Source organism: Herpailurus yagouaroundi, unplaced genomic scaffold (assembly GCF_014898765.1).
Source record: "Herpailurus yagouaroundi ecotype Mexico unplaced genomic scaffold, PumYag 159, whole genome shotgun sequence".
NCBI lineage: Eukaryota > Metazoa > Chordata > Mammalia > Carnivora > Felidae > Herpailurus > Herpailurus yagouaroundi.
Window position 1 is genome coordinate 1542447 of NW_024412400.1, and position 20017 is coordinate 1562463.

General features: G+C 50.0%; 2 long non-coding RNA genes across 2 annotated transcripts; both read right to left on the bottom strand.

Moving 5' to 3' along the window:
* Window positions 1-2226: 2226 nt before the first annotated feature.
* LOC121033416 (uncharacterized) lies at window positions 2227-5401 on the bottom strand. Its single transcript, XR_005791883.1, has 2 exons — window positions 4154-5401; window positions 2227-3949 (listed from the first exon to the last, which is right to left on the bottom strand). It is a non-coding gene; the product is annotated as an uncharacterized LOC121033416 (long non-coding RNA).
* A 5300-nt stretch (window positions 5402-10701) lies between these two features.
* On the bottom strand, window positions 10702-14859 carry LOC121033303 (uncharacterized). The gene is made up of 2 exons (XR_005791814.1): window positions 14677-14859; window positions 10702-11907 (listed from the first exon to the last, which is right to left on the bottom strand). It is a non-coding gene; the product is annotated as an uncharacterized LOC121033303 (long non-coding RNA).
* Between the last annotated feature and the right edge of the window lie 5158 nt (window positions 14860-20017).

The window sequence follows — 20017 nt, forward strand, 5'->3', positions numbered from 1 at the left end:
GTTTCGTTCCCTCTAATGGACCCTGTCCACCAGTTACGTTGGCCCTCAACATACCGCTAGAGCAACGCGTATGAATATGTATCATACATTTAGACCCACGTATGCACGTACTAAAGCGCCGTGAGATGAGCCCAGGCTTTCTCACAACTGGGGGCCTCTCACATAGCATGTAAAAATCATCACTGGTTTGCTTTTACACAAGACTTTCAATGGACTTGCTCTGGCCATTGGTCACAGTGCCCCAGAGAGGACTTAGGATGATGAAAGGGGACAGGATAGTCACAGTGAGGTCACCACAGTCTGGAGATCATACAGAAATAGAAATAGGAGGTGCTAGGCTAAGCATGAGTTGGCAGGTGGGGAGCCTCGACTTTCACCATGCGGATTCAAAGCACTCAGGTGCTGCAGTGTAGACTGACATCCAGCCTGACCGTGACCCGGCTGAGCGAGCCTCGGTGGGTATGGCCCTGAGAGTAGTGCTTGCTGAGCCCCGCTGTCCATCGTGTGCTTTAGAACTGCCGAGGAGCTCCTGCGTCGGGACCATCTGCCCCATCTGTCGGGTTGACCCTCTGAGGATGGGCGCTGAGGGGACACATGGCTGTTGCTAGTTCCCAGGCCACCGTGGCATTCAAAAGCAGTGTCACGAGATCCTCTACAAACCATGCGTGTTCTCTCGGTGTGGAGCCAGGCAGACCTTGGCCGGTGGTGTTCCTTAACTGCAGGAAAGGCTCTCTGCTTTCAGCCCTGCCCTACCCGGCCATGTCTCTGGATCCTTCTGGGCCCCCCAGCAGGTGTGGAGGAGTGGGACCAGAGCTCCTCCGCAGTGGGGGAGGTCCATCCTGCCTGCTGTTTGAAGGACCTCAGGTGACTCCTAGAAGGGGAGGGTCACAAGACCGGGGTACAGAGCAGAGCCCTTAGAGGTTTCACTTGGTGACAAAGATGACACAAGCTGAGAGTCCATTACCAGACCCTACCGGTGGCTCCCTGAGGCTGAAGTGAGAACAGAACGGTGGCAGCCACAGGAGTGCTGTGAAAGCGTGGTCGGTGGATGAGTTGAGGGGGGGGGACACTGCAGTGTGGAAGAACCACTGAAGCCACCACGTTAGAGGCAAAGCTTCCCGCACCTCGGTGATGATGGCCCCACACCTCAAGAGGGAGAGGTAGGCCCTCAAGAGGGAGAGGTAGGCCCTCAAGAGGGAGAGGTAGGCCCTCAAGAGGGAGAGGTGGCCAGAACCTGCCAGTCCCTCTTGAGGGGCCGGGTTACGCTAGAATTCACTTGAGAGTGAAAACGTCTTCGGTGACCTCCGGGGAAAAGAAGTGCTTCCCGTGATACGTGGACACATAGAAACAGCCTGTTGTGGGAAGGAGAGGACATCTTGCAGGAAGTCCTCCTGTCAAGTTCATGTCCCATTTACTTCGGGGGCGAGGGAGGGGGCGAGTCAGCAGGGAGCTCACTTGAGTCTGGTGCCACCTCTTGGAGATGAGGGACCAGCCGAAGCCACACAGTCAGTCAGGGACAAGCCTGGGATTGGAATCCAGGCCTCAAGTGCTTTCCAATGGCCTCTTGGAAGCGAAGAGGAAACCTCCAGACTGGGGGACGCTAGCGGGGAAGGGGAGCTGTGAGGTTACCTTTGCTGGGGCCGGAGCGAGGCTTTACGGAGGCCATCTTGTAAAAGCTCTTCTTTCTTTCTTTCTTTCTTTCCTTTTTTTTAATGTTTATTTATTTTTGAGAGAGACGGAGACAGAATGCGAGTGAGTTAGGGGCAGAGAGAGAGGGAGACACAGAAGCAGAAGCAGGCTCCAGGCTCCGAGTGGTCAGCACAGAGCCCGATGCGGGGCTTGAACTCACGAGCTGTGATCATGACCTGAGCTGAAGTCGGACACTCAACCGACTGAGCCACCCAGACTCCCCTGTAAGAGCTCTTCTAAAAAGTCTCAGGAAAGAAAAGAACCACCAGAAAAAACACAAAGAGGAATTAGACCCCCAAAAAAAGGCAGGGTAAAATCATGGCTTGACCCGTTTTCACGCAGCAGGCTCAACATTCTCTCAGGTTACAACCAAGGAACGTTCTGGGGAATATGCTCAATTGCTTATGGCAAAGCTTTAAGTTCAAGTTAAAAGGGTTAGTTTCTGATTTTCAAGCCATGTCCTACACCTCGAGTCTCTTCAAAGTGCTTGCGAGGGAATGTGTTAGTGTTTACATAAACGTACAGAACAGCTCTTCCTGGAAGTTTCAGGTTTCATTTATCATCACATTTGCTTTTATGCCAGTAAGATCCAGTGGGTTTCTTTTGCAATGTTGCTTAAAGAAAAAGACGTATCAAAATCTGATTGCTGTTCTCAGCCCCACAGTGTGCAGTGCAATTGACTTAGTGGGTTGCCTCTGGCTTTTACTTTTTCGTCAAGTGGTATGGGAAAAACGGGAACACACAACTGGCCCTAGGATCCCTTTACTGGAAGCCAATTCGGACGCAGACTCCCAGATGTCCTCTGACATTGAGAACCAACTGAATTGCATTTCTCCAGACCCCAAACCATCCAAAAGGAGGGATAAGTGGGTGAGGAGAGAGGAGGGTGACAATGTGATAGGGAACCAAGATGGCAGGGGTGGGAGGGGTGACAGGGAAGGAAGCTACGAGGATGCTTACTGAGGACCCGTGTCCTGCAAGAGGCCTGGAAATCTTCAGCCGGAAGGTCAGAGCAGGTCGGGGATCACCTGTAGACTCTGAAGACAGACGGGAATGGGTTTGGGGTGGGCTCTGTGGCTCTGACTCGTGCCGTGGTCTCCTTACCTACACATTCGTCTTTGCCTTCTTCAAAATATCACGTGTCGTGGTCACTGAAACAGTGGAACAGCCCCACGAGGCAGAAATGACCAGCTGGGCCCAGACCAGCCCCGGGTGTTTGTTCTAAAGGGTGTTTTTCTCATCACTCAGCTCAAGGTCTCCTGCTGTCCCCATGCACTCCTCCCTCTGCATCCACAATTACTCGTGGCCAGGAGGTTTGGGGACATCACATCAGTCTCCCCCCTCCCCTGGCCTCTCTGGTCACCATCCATCCACAGCACAATTTCCTCTTCCATTCCTGGTCGGCAGTCTTCAGACTCTCAGCCGTGCTCTGCAAGAGTCTCTCCTGTCTGGACAGTTTGGTTCTCAGTTCCAGAAGTTCCTTTTCTTGGACTGTCCTTGGGGAAGAGGGACAAGCTCTCTGTCAATGGTCAGAAGTGCTCTGTGTCTCTTAAAATCCAAAGTAGGATTCTACAATCTTCCTAACTACTCCTGGACTGGAATCCCCCGCCCGTGAAAGTCTCTAACAGCCTCCAGATGAGGCCAGATTAGGATGAGGCCATTAGATGGGACCATTGGGAACCTGGAAGCCCCCATGCAGATGTGCACGGGTCTCCATGCCTGTTGCTGAAGAGAGCCTGACCCCGGGCAGTACTGGAACCCCCAGCAGTGAACAGGAGCCAACAGTGTTGACATTAGTTCATTTGCCCGGGGAATCCTGAATAAGACTTGCTAGCTAGGAATATTACACTGCACACACAGAGCTGGCCTGGGATGGTCAACGGTTTTGTAAATATTGATGTCAACGTCAAGATGGCAAAATATACCCTCTCTTGGAATTAGCATAGTTGAGTCCCTCCCCAAGGGTCGACAAGATTAATCTGACCCTAGAATCCCCGGGAGGGACTGGAAAACCTTCACATCCAGGGCTCCGCCAAACAGAGAGCAGGCCTGGGGGCTGAGGGCACCTGGGGGGCTGGCTCTCCCCAGGCCTGACCCGGGGACGCTGAGGTACCGATGTGTCGGCATGCAGCGGGTGGCTACAAGTGGCTGTCGTCTCTCGCGACGTCCTGTGGTCATGCTTGACGATGCAGACGTGGGGCTGGGGTGGGAAAGTAGGCATTTGCACTTTCACATGACCCTGAACTTCAGCTCAGCCAGCCTTCAGAGAGTGAAAGAAACGGGTTTATGCGTCTTCCTTCTCTGCCTTCTTTATTTCTGTCCTTTCCCTCTTCCATTTCTTCTCCCTGGGGGCCAGGGGTAGGAGGGGAGGGTACGTCGTCGGAGTTGCAGTGAAAGCGGCCACCGTGGATGACAAACCTCCGACCGGAGACATGCATCTGAGGTCTCATCTGCCCCAACTCACCATCCGGCTCCTGATCCGTAGGACTCTTGGGACGGAGGGGACGGAAGCAGGAAAGGACACTGTCTCTCACCACATGGCCGGGCAGCGCGGGGCTGTGGGCTCATGGAGGCTGCAGTGGGAACCGGCCCAGAGGGAGGTCAACTCCTCCTCTCGGGGTGCGGGGCCCTCGTCTTCCTCCCAGGTTCACGGCCCCCTCGGCTGCCCGGCCCCCAGGAGGAGGGGAGTGGCCGTGGACATCACCGGGCTTAGAGATGGGTGTTTTTTGAGCACCGGGCTCAGGCTTCCTTCATGAGTGAGGCACAGGCGTGGGCCTGCTGGACGCTGTGAAAGCCTTTTCTAACCTCCCCACCTCAGCAGCGACCTCCCACTGGCAAGACTCCCCTGGACCCCGGCTTCCCCCACACTCCTTGAGCTTCTAGGCCTGCCCCATGCTTCAGAGTCAAAGGACCCTGCTTCTGGAACTGGCACTCCTGCCCTACCCTAATCCCACCTTCTGCTTCACCTGGCCCGAACGAACCGCCTCTGTCTCCGGGGACTGAGATACGGCTGCCATCACGTGCAATGTTCTCCTCCACCCGGAGAACCTACACAGCCATGAACCTGTGACTTTCCTGGCCCGAGACAATGTTGCTTGCACATCTCAGAGGATGGCTTCTAGCACCGCCCGGAGCTCCTTGTACTCATTTGCTCCAACGCGCGTCTTGCCCTCCTGTTGGGGGAACTCCCGGGGTGGGGTTGTTTCCCCGCCTGTGTGTCTCTGGTGGCTCAGACAGCACAGCAGCTGAGGCCTCTTCTCAACTGTGAGGCTGACAGGCCTCCCTGCCTGCCTGCCGCCCCTGCTCAGTCCGCACAAAAACCATCCCGCGGCTGCTTGGTTTCCTACCCCTTCCGCGCAGGCCGCCCATCTGCACGCGAATCCACGATATCTAGCCATTGGATTGAGTGATTTTATTCTGCCCCCGGATGACCGCGTGCCACAGTGACTGTAACAGATAACAAGCTACCAAAGTGGGCTCAGGACAGCGCGTGTGTAGGTCCACGCTCAACAGAGGCTCACGAGGACGACGATGCTTCACAGGCTTGTCTGTGGTTCTGAGAGGAAAGATCGAGGTGGCCCTTCTTTAGACAACCCTGAGCAGAAACAGCTCCTACTTAGAATGCAGTTGAGGATATGGCCATGGAGGTGGCGACTTGAATGGTACAGCACAAGGAAAGAAAGAAAGGAAGTAGAAAGGAACGTGTGGGGGGACTGGGGGTTGGGTCAGCATTAACATTCATATTGAAACGGGGCAGTGAGATGGACGGGGGGCATTGAGAGGAGAGGGAGAGCGGGCGAGACATTTCTACATGAAGGGCAGACGCGGCGGGCAGGAGAGGTGGAGGACAGCCGCTGGGAATAAACCAGGCCACCACCCCCTGCTTTCCCACAACCAGGATTGCCTCGGACACAGAACATTGTCCACTCAGCTTAGCGCCCCACAAATCAGGTCATGGGACGCCAGGATAGGGATCTGGGAAGGCCAGCAACACTGATACAGAGCATACTGAGGTGGGAGGACCGAGATTAGAAATCAAAGATTGTACTATGGAGAAGCAAGTCTTTAAAATGGTGAAACGTCTTCATAAATTTCAGATCTAAAGAATTCTGGTGTAACAGCCAGTTTACAATTGGTTGCTACTTAGTTTTCCTTCAAGGCTCCTAGGAGTTAAAATTCTGCTAAATGAAATTAAGAATGATGAAAAAAAGAAAAAGGCTTATGACAAAATCTGAACGAACAAGTTACAGAGTGGGGCACCTGGGTGGCTCAGTCGGTTAGGTGTCCAACTTCGGCACAGGTCGTGATCTCCCGGTTTGTGGGTCCAAGCCCCACATTGGGATCTGTGCCGACAGCTCAGAGTCTGGAGCCTGCTTCGGATTCTGTGTCTCCTTCTCTCTCTGCCCCTCTCCCACTCACACTCTGTTTCTCTCTCTCTCTCAAAAATAAATAAAACATTGGGGCGCCTGGGTGGCACAGTCGGTTAAGCGTCCGACTTCAGCCAGGTCACGATCTCGCGGTCCGTGAGTTCGAGCCCCGCGTCGGGCTCTGGGCTGATGGCTCAGAGCCCGGAGCCTGTTTCCGATTCTGTGTCTCCCTCTCTCTCTGCCCCTCCCCCGTTCATGCTCTGTCTCTCTCTGTCCCAAAAATAAATAAACGTTGAAAAAAAAATTAAAGAAAAAAATAAATAAATAAAACATTAAAAGAAAAAGAAAAGGTTACAGGGGTCTGTGAAGGGAAATCTTTGGAAAGGAATTTTATGTGAAGTCAGGACTAAGGTTAAAATGAATGGGTTTTAAAAGTGTACTGTTATAAGATTGGAATTCCGTTTTTCTCTGTTAAAGACAAAGTTTTCTTGGATTGTTGGTCTGCTGCTAGTAAGAAAATGTAAACAAAGGCTTTTTTTCTTTTGTCTGCCCAGAAAACCAAAACTTATGTTTTGTCTTGATCAGGTCTTTGATTATGTTTATAGCAGCACTATCAACAAGAGCCAAAGTATGGAAAGAGCCCAAATGTCCATCAATAGATAAATGGATAAAGAAGCTCCTGCTTAGAATGTATACATACACACACACACACACACACACACACACACACACACACACACACAATGGAGTATCACTCAGCAATCAAAAAGAATGAAATCTTGCCATTTGCAACTACGTGGATGGAAATGGAGGGTATTATGCTAAGTGAAATTCATCAGTCAGAGAAAGACAAATATCATATGACTTCATTCATATGAGGACTTTAAGACACAGAACAGATGAACACAAGGGAAGGGAAACAAAAATAATATAAAACAGGGAGGGGGACAAAATAGAAGAGACTCTTAAATATGGAAAACAAACAGAGGGTTATTGGAAGGGTGCTGGGAGGGGAGATGGGCTAAATGAGTAAGGGGCACTAAGGACTCTACTCCTGAGTGTAATGCCCAAAGTTCCGAAACCTCCCACAAAAGTCCACCAGAGTCGTAAGTCAAAGCCAAGCGGCAAGGGTCGTTTATTGCAGGTTCGAACCTGGTCCTCTGCGCACTCGTCGCCAGTGACGCAAGAAGCCTTGATCAGGGTTGGTACAGCGTTTTTATAGACAGAGACAAATAGCACAGGGGAGGTTTCAAATTATGAGGGGCCTGATTAGTTGATTTTAAAGTAAGGACATTTGGGGAGCCTGAGTGGCGCAGTCGGTTAAGCGTCCGACTTCAACCAGGTCACCATCTCACGGTCCGTGAGTTCGAGCCCCGCGTCGGGCTCTGGGCTGATGGCTCAGAGCCTGGAGCCTGTTTCCGATTCTGTGTCTCCCTCTCTCTCTGCCCCTCCCCCGTTCATGCTCTGTCTCTCTCTGTCCCAAAAATAAATAAACGTTGAAAAAAAAAATTTAAAGTAAGGACATTTGTTGTTCTCTGATTGGGCGTCCTTTGTCTGTCCTTTGGTGGGAAGGCTTTGTCCGTTACTTGTGGCGGGAGGAAAAAGGGGGAAGGGGGAAGGGGAGGAATGTGTTGAGCAAGCAGGTTTACAGAAGCGAGAAATGCCGGTTAGTTCATGTACAATCACTTATTCTATTACATACCAGACTACATTTAAGAAGTTTTACAACTGACTCTATTATATAGCGGGTTACATTCAGGAAAGGCCTCACAATGCTCATAGCAAACAGCAAGCAAAACAGACTTCCCAGCAATTGTATTTCTTATCAAAGATCCATAATAAGCAGAAAAGAGAACCTAGCTTTAAACTAAGGCAGGGCTGTCATTTGGATTGTTCCTTTCACTGAGATCATTGTTGCGCTATGTGCTAACTAACTTGGATGTAAATTGAGAAAATTAAATTAAATTTTAAAAAATAAGAATAAATAAATAAGAATAAAAAGATGAGACTAGGTTAAGGGAACTCAGAGCATTAAGCATAATAACATGTGCATGCCACATGGAGAACACAGAGAAAAGATAATAGAAAAGTTATTTGAAGAGATAGCTGAAAACTTCCCCAATCTGAGTAAGGAAACAGACGTCCAGTTCCAGGAATACAGAGAGCCTCAAACAAGATGAACCCAAGAAGATCCACACCCAAACACATAATTTAACTAGCAGAAATTAAAGCTATAGAGGGAATTTTAAAAGCAGCAAAGGGAGGAAAAAGTACTTACATACAAAGACCGCTACATAAGGCTATCAACTGATTTTTGAGCAGAAACTTTGTAGGCCAGAAGAGAGTGGCATGATATAATCAAAGACCTAAAAGAAACGTTGCAGCCAATACTACTCTAACCAGCAGCCACGAAAAAAATGCTCAACATCACTAATCATCAAGGAAATGCCAACTAAAACCACAATGACATATTATCTCACACATAATGGCTAATATCAAAGACACAAGAAATAACGAGTGTTGACAAAGGTGTAGAGAACCAGTTGATGGAAATGGAAATCCATACAGCCACGGTGGAAAACCATAAGGTTTATATTAAAATAGAAATACTAAACGATCCAGTCATCTGCTACTGACTTACTAAAGGAAAATAAAAACACTAATTTAAAAACAGAACAAAATTCAATGTTAAAGGAGCTAAGTTTTGCTAACAACTATATAACCCTACATATTTGCCTTTGGAATCTCTTGCCACCTTGGTTAAATAAATAATTAAGGTTTAAGTTTTCTAATAATCTGTAATCCTATTTAGGCATGTGATTTATAACTTTCTGAGGTTGTTAACACATTTCCCAGGATTTAAACTGTACATAAAGTCTTTTTAACTAGGCTTTATTTGGAATGTTAAACTTAACACTGTTAAATAATAAGCCTTGGGTTATGTTGTTTGGGTAAATACTATAACTAGTCTAGAGATCATATGCATTCCTAAAGTTTTAATACGTTTTGGTATAAGGCCATTACTTGATATTCTGATTATTCAAGTGTTATGTGTCACAGAAATAACCAGATTTCTTTGTCAGCTGTATTATAATGAACTCTCCCCAGATCTCTGTGTCCATTTTTTAGTTTATTGGTACTAAAGTTATGATACTTATCCTCTTGCAAAACATGTTTCATCTTCAAGGGGATTCATAAAAAGGGCTTTTGACAAATGCAGGTTTTTGTCATCTTTAAAATTCTAAGACTGAACTGGGTAAGAATTTCCAGGACTAAAAGGCTGCATTCAAACTGAACAAGAATTATTAACATGGGACTAAATGAATTGAGGAAGAGGATTATAATTTTTGTGACTCCCGTTTGAAACATTTCTGGTTCTTTCATGTTTGCTCTTCCAGATTAAGGAAACTTTCTCTTAAGATAATCTAGGACTTACAGAAATATGACAAACTATTCCCTTGTGAACAAATTGAAGCATTTAAATTTTCTCTCTACCTGAACCCTCCAGAATCCAAAACCCCTCAGTGAATATTCTTTCTTCCATGACAATTACAGCATTTGCATAAGTTTAATAAAAATCTGTTCTCCTTGTAATAGGACACCATCGAAAACATTGGCTATTTTATCAAGGCTTTTGACTGTAATGTCATTTTTTTAAGTTTGTTTTTTGTTTGTTTGTTTGTTTGTTTATTTAGAGAGTGAGTGAGCACAAGCGGGGGAGAGGTAGAGAGAGAGGGAGAGAGAGAGAAGCCCAAGCAGGTTCTGCACTGTCAGCATGGAGCCTGGTGCGGGGCTCGAACCATGAACCATGAGATCATGACCTGAGCTGAAACCAAGAGTCTGACGCTTAACTGACTGAGCAGCCCAGATGCCCCTGGAACGTCATACTTGAGAGACCTGCATAGACTCAGGTATGAGCAGACAGCTTTTGAGAGCTGAGATTGACTTTACAAAGCATGCAGCCAATAGAGTCCCTTGGAAATGCTGACCTGTAACCTTGCTTACAGGGTCCCCGGCAGCCTTACCAGGCGAGTAAAGACTGTCACTTCCCGGCAGGTGCAGGAACCTCAGGATGTCCTACAGAACAGGGACTATTGATCTTGTTTATTCCAGCAGCTCAGACATAAAAGATTCTCCTCTTGATAATGCAGCTGACGGTTGGCTTACTGATGGCAGTAGTTTCATGGAAAAGGAGATAAGAAGAGCCAGGTGTACAACAGTCAGTCTAATTCAGATTATTGAGGCCAAAGTGCTCCCCGCAAATAAGTCTGCCCGTAAGGTGGAGTGAATATTTCTAAATCTCTAAATACACAGGCCATATCCTCCCTACTACTGATCTGACAGTTACTAGCAACCCACCAAGTATGAACCCAGTGGACATGGTTTATTTAAAGGATTGGAAGGCTAACACAGCAAGGAATTTAACTACAAAAGGGAAGGGCCTGTACCAGGTCACATGATGTACTCCCACAGCCATAAAATTAGAAGGACATTCCTCGTGGACTCCGATCAAGAAATTAAACCTCTTGCCTTCCTCGTGGGAATCCACAGTACCAGCTAACACACCTTCTTATTCCTGTAAACCCGTGGAAGGCCTCAAACCTCTCTCCAAACAACAATGAAGAACTGGAGGAAAATTGTGGTCAACTATCAAAAGTCTTTTTTATTGGGCTTTATTCTCATAATAATATTAACCTCATTTTGTTGTCTTTTCCAGCGTCTTCCTGCCTGTTGCCAAGACTCCCTCATGCCATAACTTCCAGCCTTCAGATGACCCTTTCTACTCAAGGAAACTCGTTTATGTTTCTACCTTGGATTCAGTGGATACATCTTCCCCAACTGACCAATGTTGACCCATAGGTCCTATCTCTGTTCCCCATTCAGCAGGAAGAAGTTACAGAAGGTAAGACCTTCCACTCTCAGCAACCTTACAGACTTAAGGGTCAAAACTGTTCAGGGGGAAATGATGCGGAGAACAAAGGCAAAAGGAAATGTGGACAGAATTAAATTTCCGTGTAACTTGCAGCCCATCGACAAATACTTGAAACAGGCAGATCATGACATTCCTCCAGGAACTCTTAACTGTCTTGATGTTAATGCCTTGTTAGAGGGAAAAAACAACCTTAGCTTGATAATAGCCAGGCCTCCAGGATCCTGGAAGTCTCCTTAACATATGAAAATCCTTTTGGAAACTTCCTTTGTCTCTACACTGTCGCCCCAACTTAAAAGTGTGTAACTGATCACTCCTGACAATCCCGGGGCAGCTCTTCCTGCCCAAGAGTCCTGTCGCTGTGCTATAATAAAACCACCTTTTTTTTTACACCAAAAATGTTTCAAGAATTCTTTCTTGACCATTCGCTCCTGGCCCACATTGCATCAGAGAATGTAGCAGGATTCTCGCAGAGTTGTGGCACTGAGGCTTTTCTTTCCAGGAAACAACTTTATTCCTGCGGGCACAGGCTCAGAGAGTTTGTGCCCCAAAAATGAGCCGTGTGGTGTATCCTTTTATGCATTTCCTACTTCTTTGTCTCCCATATATGGGTAACGTATAGACTTACGTACAGACATACAGTCTGATTGAGCGGTCTCATGTCACAGGGTCACGAGGAATGTCACATAGGCACACAGCCGGTTGCCTTCCTTTATCTTGAGGTCTTTTCTCACCACATTCCTTAGGGAGGGGACTCTACCACATTGCCCCTTTGATGTTCGGACCCCCCGATTTTGGGTCAAAGGGCATCATCTTGGTTTAGAGGTTTATATTTCCATAACGTCATCACACGCGTGGCCGGTTTTCTTTCAACCATTGTCTCAGTGAGGCTGGAGATCTCAGACGGTATAACCAGGGGAGCTAGGCAAGGTAGGATTAAACAAGCTTTCAAAACCAAGAATATAATTCCCATGAGGGTTTTGAGTCCCCTGTCTCTGGCCTCCAGATGACCCACCATTCTCACTATTTGAGAGTTCTGTTCCCATCAAACACCTATTTTGCTCGGGCAAAAAAAAAAAAATACTCATTTTCCATTGTCCACTTTGTGGAATACAAACTTTCATCCCACGTTGTAGGGCTTCTCCTTTCAACTGAGCTGACTTCTCACACCCCTGACACAAAGCTCCCCTCCAAGCTGGTTGTCCCCAGCATTCCCCCCTGACCCGGTGCCCCCATGACTTTGTATGTAAGCTATTCCCTCAGCTTGCTGCACCCTCTACATTTCTTCAAGTTCTGGTTCACCTTCTCATCGGCAAATTAGGAAATTCAATCAGGTTTTATGAAAATTCAAATTTGGCTGAATACTGAAAATTCTTCAACTATACTGCTTAAGGAATTTTAAAACACGTAACCAAGAAAACTGAGAATTGAAAGGCTCACAGAATCAACATCTCGCCCAAAGCAAGAGCTGCTTCTATAGGATCCCTGACAAATCATCCCTTTCTATTTCAAGAAGGCTTGGAGGAGAAGCTTGCTCCTTCACAAACCAGCCATTGCACACTAGAAAGCTCTAGTGTTAAGGAAAGCATTAAGTATGTATGTTCACATCCCATTGTCCTTCACTCTTTGACCCTTGCTCAGCCCTCTGAAGGGACACAAAACACATCACTCTCCTTTACCTGACAGTTCGTCAAATAAAATTCTCATCTCCTCGTGATCTTTTCCAAGCCTAATTTTTTTTTTAGTTCCTCCAACCATTTTGAGATGTCAGGCCCCTCAGCAACATAGGCCATGTCTTTATTACAGTGTATACTTTGTCAATGTCCCTTTTATAAGATAGTGCCCCACAATCGAACGGTATGTCCAACATGATCTCACCATATGGAGACCGTGTTTAAACTACTTCTGTATCAGGGTGAGTTGGCTTCTCCAGCAACCTTGGCCTGCATGCTGCTTGTGTAGATGTGTTTCTACCTAACTCCCCCATCCCCAAGCCCATAAATGGCTACACAGCCAGGCCTCCCATCCAGTACTTCTACTGCTGATATTTTTTTTTTAATTTTTTTTTCAACGTTTATTTATTTTTGGGACAGAGAGAGACAGAGCATGAACGGGGGAGGGGCAGAGAGAGAGGGAGACACAGAATTGGAAAAAGGCTCCAGGCTCTGAGCCATCAGGCCAGAGCCTGACGCGGGGTTCAAACTCACGGACCGCGAGATCGTGACCTGGCTGAAGTCGGAGGCTTAACCGACTGCGCCACCCAGGTGCCCCTCTACTGCTGATATTTTTAATCAAGCTCAGGAATTTTTGTAATCTTTGCTCAATTTCATCATATTGGCATCAGCTCTCTGTTCCAGCCTGCTTGGATTTATTAACTTTCTTGCTTAGAATACCCTGTCTCATCTGTAGAAGATTCTCAAAGGCTAGATGATTTCAGCAGGTAGCAAAAGTCCTCAATAAAAGAGTTTAAAATTTAATTTCAGGCTTGAAACCCGAGTCCTATTTGTGGTACTTCTGCAAATGTGTTTTGTTGGATCGTTTAATTTTCTCACTGGGAATGGGTCAGGGTAGGAGCACATCATCCACTCTACCGGCTGCATGGGAGGTCAGTATGTATTATTCACAACGTCTGAGAGCTTTGCACACGATTATCAGGACTGTTCCTTGCATTAAAAAAAACCACCGTATAGTCTGGACTTGGACTTTTCTCTGGCCATCTAGGTGGGTGGAGCTAAACTCTTGTGGTCTGTTTTTGAGGACGCCTGGGCTGGATCTTGCTCACGTCACCAACCTCTGAACTTGGTGTAGGAGAGCTTCCCTCTCTTCGTCCTGGGAACCCCAGGTCTAGCTGGGCTCTTCTCTGAGACAGAACTCGGTAGCTTTCCAGACCTCCACAACTCCCAAGGCGAAGACCTCACCGCAACCTTAAGGGCAGGAAGCTCAGGGGTGGGGGCATGAGGAGAACACATACCTTTCAGCCCCTTCTGGAAGGTCTAGAAAGAGCCCCGTCGAGCCGTAGCTCTGACCGGAGAGACTGGAAGAGCTACCGTTTCTCTTCACGCTGTTGCCGCAGGAGGGCCAGCTTATGTGCAGCGGCCAGGAGGCCAGCAAGGGCCCGCCGAGTGCCAGGGCCCCTCGGCCACCCCAGGGCAACCCGCTGTCAGCCGGTCTTTGCATTAGGGGCTGTTAGCCCTAGATGTCAACCTAGGGATCACAGAGACCAGCACTTTTATTCCAGCGACGTGGAAACAGAGGCTCAGGGAGGTGACGTAACTTGGCTTGAAGTCGTGCCATTAGCTACATTAGCTAGAAACAGACACCGCAGCCCCGTAGTGTTACTGCCCCTACAGAGCTCTCCCCCATGTGACAAGAAGTTGTAGGATTTGTGCTGGGGACGAGCAGCGTGGCTGGTGCAGATGCCCCCTACTTTATGGGGAGGCTAATATCCTTAAGCTGACTGGAAGCATGAGTACATCCTTTCTCCAGTACGTGTTAGGCTGAAGCCTTCCATAAGAGGTTTTTTTGCTCTATCTTTGGAGGAAAAAGAGCATTCCCAGAGAAGTCCTTCCTTCTGGGAAATAGCAGAGGGCCAACAGGTTTCAAAAAGGGGTCAGCAACTGTCTTGCCAATATCCCTTCTGCGAAATCTGAAAATGGGGCTGTCCCCCTTATCAATGGGGCTCCCTCTTACCTGGAGTCTATCTCCCAGAGGGATATAGCTGCTCCTCCTGGAAATTCAAGATCTCCTGCTGCTTCTCCTTCAAGTCTTCCAAAAGCTGCTGCCATTCCCCCTTCCCAGCTCCCAGCGCTGGGATGGCGGTGGAGAGGACAACAGAGTCTCCCTCGGGCTGCAGACTTCTGTCTCCTGGGAACACTCTGGTGAGCAGAACACAGGGGCGTTTATAGTGTGGGGCCAAAGGTGGCAGGAAGAGGAGCCCAGACACATCCATAGGGACACCCAGGGAACCCAGGCCACAGGAAGACCAGTTCACGCTACAGCCGCCCAGGGAAGCAGAGCGTCCGCTCATACAGCCACGCACCCTGGGGAGTGGGGAGCCTCCACCTTTGCAACGTCTTTGATCTTCTTTCATAAGGCCTCCTTGACGTTTAGGGAAAACACCCTGGTCTTTAACATTCGCTCTTGTCTAGGTTTTCACACACCCTCTGTGCAACGTTTCACTCTTGAACTTTGCCGAAGATCAACACCAAGACTTCTCGTCTGTGGCTCTGAGACGATACCATTACCATCATTCTGAAAATGGGGACAGCTGTTCTTTCCCGGGCTTGCGGCATCTCTGTGCTCTTCATGGTTTCTCAAAGGTCACTGACAGGGACTCTGAGAATCAGGCTGCGGGGGTGTCACTCCCAGGGGAGTCTCCGGGCCTGGCAGAATGTCCTCATGGAAACCTTACGATCTCCCCCCGAGGAGGTCTGCCGAGGCTGTCCAGGCACGCAACGGTGGCTTAGTCGTGGTGCCTTCTGTCTGATCTGTTAACTCGGGGCACCGAACTTTGGTTTCTTCGCCAAGCCGTGACCTTTCTTCACATCCTCCTGCTCTGAGGTGGCTAATTTAGAAGCATCACTTGCTGTCTTTTCCCTATCCCACAAGCCTTCTTTCATTCTGGGATTAACCCTTTTGCAAACTATTCTTAGCCTTTTATGGCTATTCCATAAATATGTGTAAGTAAAAATAATTTGTTATTGCTAACATGTTGACTTGATCGAGTCCGTTAACTCTAACGTCAGCTGCCCCCAGGCCACACACCCATCCGCGGGTGCCTGTTGAATTAGACCCAGAGTTCGGAGGATTCGGGCCCCGCGAGGAGCCCGGGGGACTGGGGGGGGGGGCGGGGGGGAGGGGATACAGGGATGACAGATTGTTACCGGGAGGGACACACAGAGCTTCCGTAAAGTCTGGAAGGGCAGAACAGACACCTCACCAGTATCCAATCTGACAACTTACGATTCTGGCTATCTGAATGTTTGTGGGTTGCACCGAGGTGGTGGGTTTCCTAGAGCTGTGTCCCTGGAGCCCATGGTTGGGACCTCTCAGGAAGCAGCCCTTTCTAGGCTGAGCGTAGCCAGGGGACTTTGGGTTGGGTGTGTTTAGCTCTGCCACCTCTGCCTTCTCCTCTTTGCTTCTCCCGTTAGGGACTGGTGTGGGCAGGGAGGAAAGGAAGCGGGGAACGAGCACAACTTGTGGCTTTTACCACCTAGCTCTGGAAACGTGACTCGGCTGAACCTGAGAGGCCTGGTTTTCTTCCCTGAGGACTGTGTTCTCACAGTAAAGCTGAGACGTGGACTCCAGGCCATGACTGTAGAAGTTCACGGTGGATCCTGTCCCGGCAAGTGCGGGCAGACAAGCTACACGTTTGGGTGACGGACGCTTTCAGCAGCTGCCCATTCTGTATCTCCAGAGATATTATCCCAACCCAGAAGAAATGCCTGGGGACTCGAGGCCTGGGCACAAAGCCCGATGGGCCAAATGCCTGCTTTCTGTGTACCTCCACATAGAGGGTTCCAGGCGTGCACCACCATATGACCTACCTTCAGTTGTTCGGGAGGCTCTTTCCCCTAAATAGCTGCCGCCGTGCACAGGACGGGGTGTGTAGCTGGATGGTCTCCAAGTGACAGCAGCCTGGGGGACAGTGTGGGGACAAAGGCCACCTCAATGAGTGGCTGGGGGAGGCTCAACCGACTGAGCCACCCAGCTGCCCCTCAAATCACTTTTAATAGTGAGGGACGACAGGAGAGCCTGCACTGACCTAGGGATCTGAAGGCCGGTTAGAGAGGAGGAAGGGGCAGCCCCAAGGAAAGAAACAAGATGCAGAAAGACAAGTGGGAGGGGCACTAATGACAGGGGACACCTCCCATACCATTGTGCTGAGGGTGTGGTCTTTCTCTGACGACGACAACTGTCTTAACTGCTGGAGCTGAGCTGTGTCCAGAACCCACTCACCTGTATAGTTAACACTCTCCACTTGACGTGATGTCTCCTGGCCTTGACCAGGACAGCTGGAAGTGAGAAAGTCTGATGCAGAGGAGATGTTCACAGGGTGGGGACCTGTGTGGAAACAGCCTCCCTTTCAGCAACAACTCCTGACTGATGGAAGAATCTCCTATGGCTGTGCCTGGCATTCTGGAAGGTTCTAAGAGTGGGCTGTGAGGAAGTAGGATGCAGGGAGAGAGAAGGACGTGAATGTGAGAGCACAATGTGGGTCCCCGACTTTCCTATACCCCTCCACGGGCTGTGCAGGTGGTTCAGGCCCTACCCGAGCCCCACGGGCCTGGAGGACCCTAGCTGTGGATGCACCCGCCAAGCAGGTCAGAACAGCCAGGCACCTGGAACACAGCAAGCGTCTGGGGAGGCAAGGTCATGGGAGCTGGCCTTTGGAGCTTCAAGGCACATGCCCGTCCCCAGGCTCTACCTTCAAATTTCCTCTGAGATCAGAACTGGAAAAATCCGCCGTGCCTTGCCAGGCTGGGGCCTCACATGACGGTCGGGGTACCCTCTAAGAGACATCTGGGAGCACCGACTCACGTAGAAGAAAAAGACCCTGTAAGGCAGCCAGTCTCAATGCGGATGGACTGACGCCAGTTCAAGGCTACCACGTCAGACACAATTTCATCACGGGCGCCGTTCACTCAAGAGGCTGTTCGGGACCAGCCCCAGCTCCATAGCCACGGAGGGCTTCAGAAGTACTGGTCATGCAGGTCAGGCAGCCCAGAGGAGTGGAATCGGACAAGGGTCGGGAGAGGCTGGTTCACTGGAATGAGTTGCTGGGGGTACAAGACATCGACTTCATCTCAGGCCTTACCTACACGAAGGTGTATACTCCCCTCGAAGGCAAAGTTGGAGGAAACTGCACTTCCTTGCTAGCATCAGGCCCAAGAGACTGGCCTACGTGTCCTCCGATGAGAGAAAGCATCTGCCCTTGGCCCCTACAAAGGCATCTGCCCAACTCCGAGCTCAAATCTACACAAATGCAAGTATTCCTTTTGAAAGCAGAGCTGGAAGAAATGAGACTGCTTGCCAGCTTGGGGCCCAGCTGACTGGCTGGCATATCCTCCAGTAAGAGACACCTGGGGGCCTTGATGGCTGGAGAAGCCGGAGACCCCATCAAGCAGCTCGTCCAAATGGGGACTGACTGTCCACAGTTTAAAGCCACCACCTCGGAGATTTTCAGGGATGGACGCCCTTCACACAAAAGGCTATACATGTGGTTGGGGACAGGCCCACTCTCCAAAGGCCCCAACTGCCCAAGGCCTGCCGATGGGTGTATACTGCGTAATCCCTTCTTGCTCTGGTCACTTTAACCAGGGACTGGGACGGGGTAAGTGTTGGGAGAAGCCTGGTAACTAGAGGGGACTATTGAGCGGACAGGGCATCTGCCTAATTCCAAGCCCTAAGTTACATGAATGACCTATTCTTCAAGAAGGCACAGCTAGAGGGAACTGGATTGCCCGGGATGGTGGGGATAGCCTCTAAAAGGAGACCCCTGGGAGCCTTGGTTGCTGGAGGACCCTGGGGCCCCATCAGGCAGCCAATCCAAACGTGGTTTCACCATCGCCTATATAAATTTGCCACCTCAGAAAGATTTTCTGATGTGGGCTCTTTCTACCCAGAAGCCATTCAAGTGGGTGGGATCCTCCCCCAGCTCCACGGGCTTGGAATGCCCCCTGGTGCCCAAGTCAGGCTGGCCAGGTACACACGGTGCATGTGCAGGTCAAGAAAGCCAAGCACCAGGAACAGGGCATCTGTAGGGAAAGCCTAGGTCACTGGAACAGGCTATTCGGGGTACCTGGCAACTGCCCAGTTCCAAGCATCATGCTACAAAACGCGCACAGAATGGGAGGAAAGCACTCCACCTCGCCAGCGTCCTGCCCGGCTGACTAGCCTGGGTACACTCCAATAAAACACACAAGCCAGCCTTGACCGCTGGAGAAACCGGGCACCTCAGAGACAGTGAGGCTCAATGTGGGCCAGCTGGAACCAGTTTAAACCTGCTGCCCAACACAGACTGTAGGGCACAGGGTTCCTCTGCCCAGGAGCCTGTCAAGGTGGTTCAAGACCTTCCTGCACTTCTGCAGCTCTGGAAGAGCCCTCACTGCCCCGGGAGGCTGACGAGGGGCATAGGCAGAAACACAAGTCAGGGTGGCCAGGGACCTGGGGTCGGACAAGTGTCTGGAGAGGCCCCAGAGAAGGAGCGGGCATCAGGGGCACAAGGCCTGACTCCAGGCCCTGCCCTACACAAACGCACGTATTCCCCTGAAGGTAAATCTGCAGAAGTCTGAACCACCTTGCCAGGATGGGGCCGGACAGGCTGCCCTGGAATTGTTCACTACGAGACCGGGTGTGGCCCTGATTCCTGGGAAGCCCCCAGGGCGGGGGGTCCCGGAATCACCTGGCATCTGCCTGATCCCAAGTCCTCACTCACACAGATGTGCATACTCCCCCCGATGGTCAATCTGGAAAAGTGTGGACCGCCTTGCCAGGATGGGGTCTGCTGGGCTGCGGGAGCTCCTCCAGCAAGAGACACGTGGGAAAGCCTGGGACCCCAACAGGCCGTCAGTCCAAATGGGTATTGACTGTCACCTGTTTAAAGCGGCCAGGTCAGAAAGACTTTTTGGAGATGGGCTCCATTAGACCCAGAGGATACCCAAAAGGTTCCGGACCAACCCTAGCCCCTGGCAGACGGTAGGGGGGAGACCCCGCCCTCTGGCTAGGCTGAGGGGTGTATCCTGTTCATGCACAAGCTGCCCAGCCCAGGAAAACCAGGGACCTGGAAAGGCCTGGTCACAAGAGAAGCAGCAGGCTGTGGGGGGTACAAGGCATCTACCTAATTCCCATTTCAGCCTACGCCAGGGTGCATATTACCTCAGGGGCATAAAATGAAGGAATACGAGCATTTGTGTGGTTCAGGGCTTGGAATTAGGCGGCTCCCAGATACCCCCACCAGCCGCCCTCCTCCTCATTCCCCCCACCCCGGTCGTCCCCATCCCCCCTCGCCACTTGTCCTGCTCCACGTGGG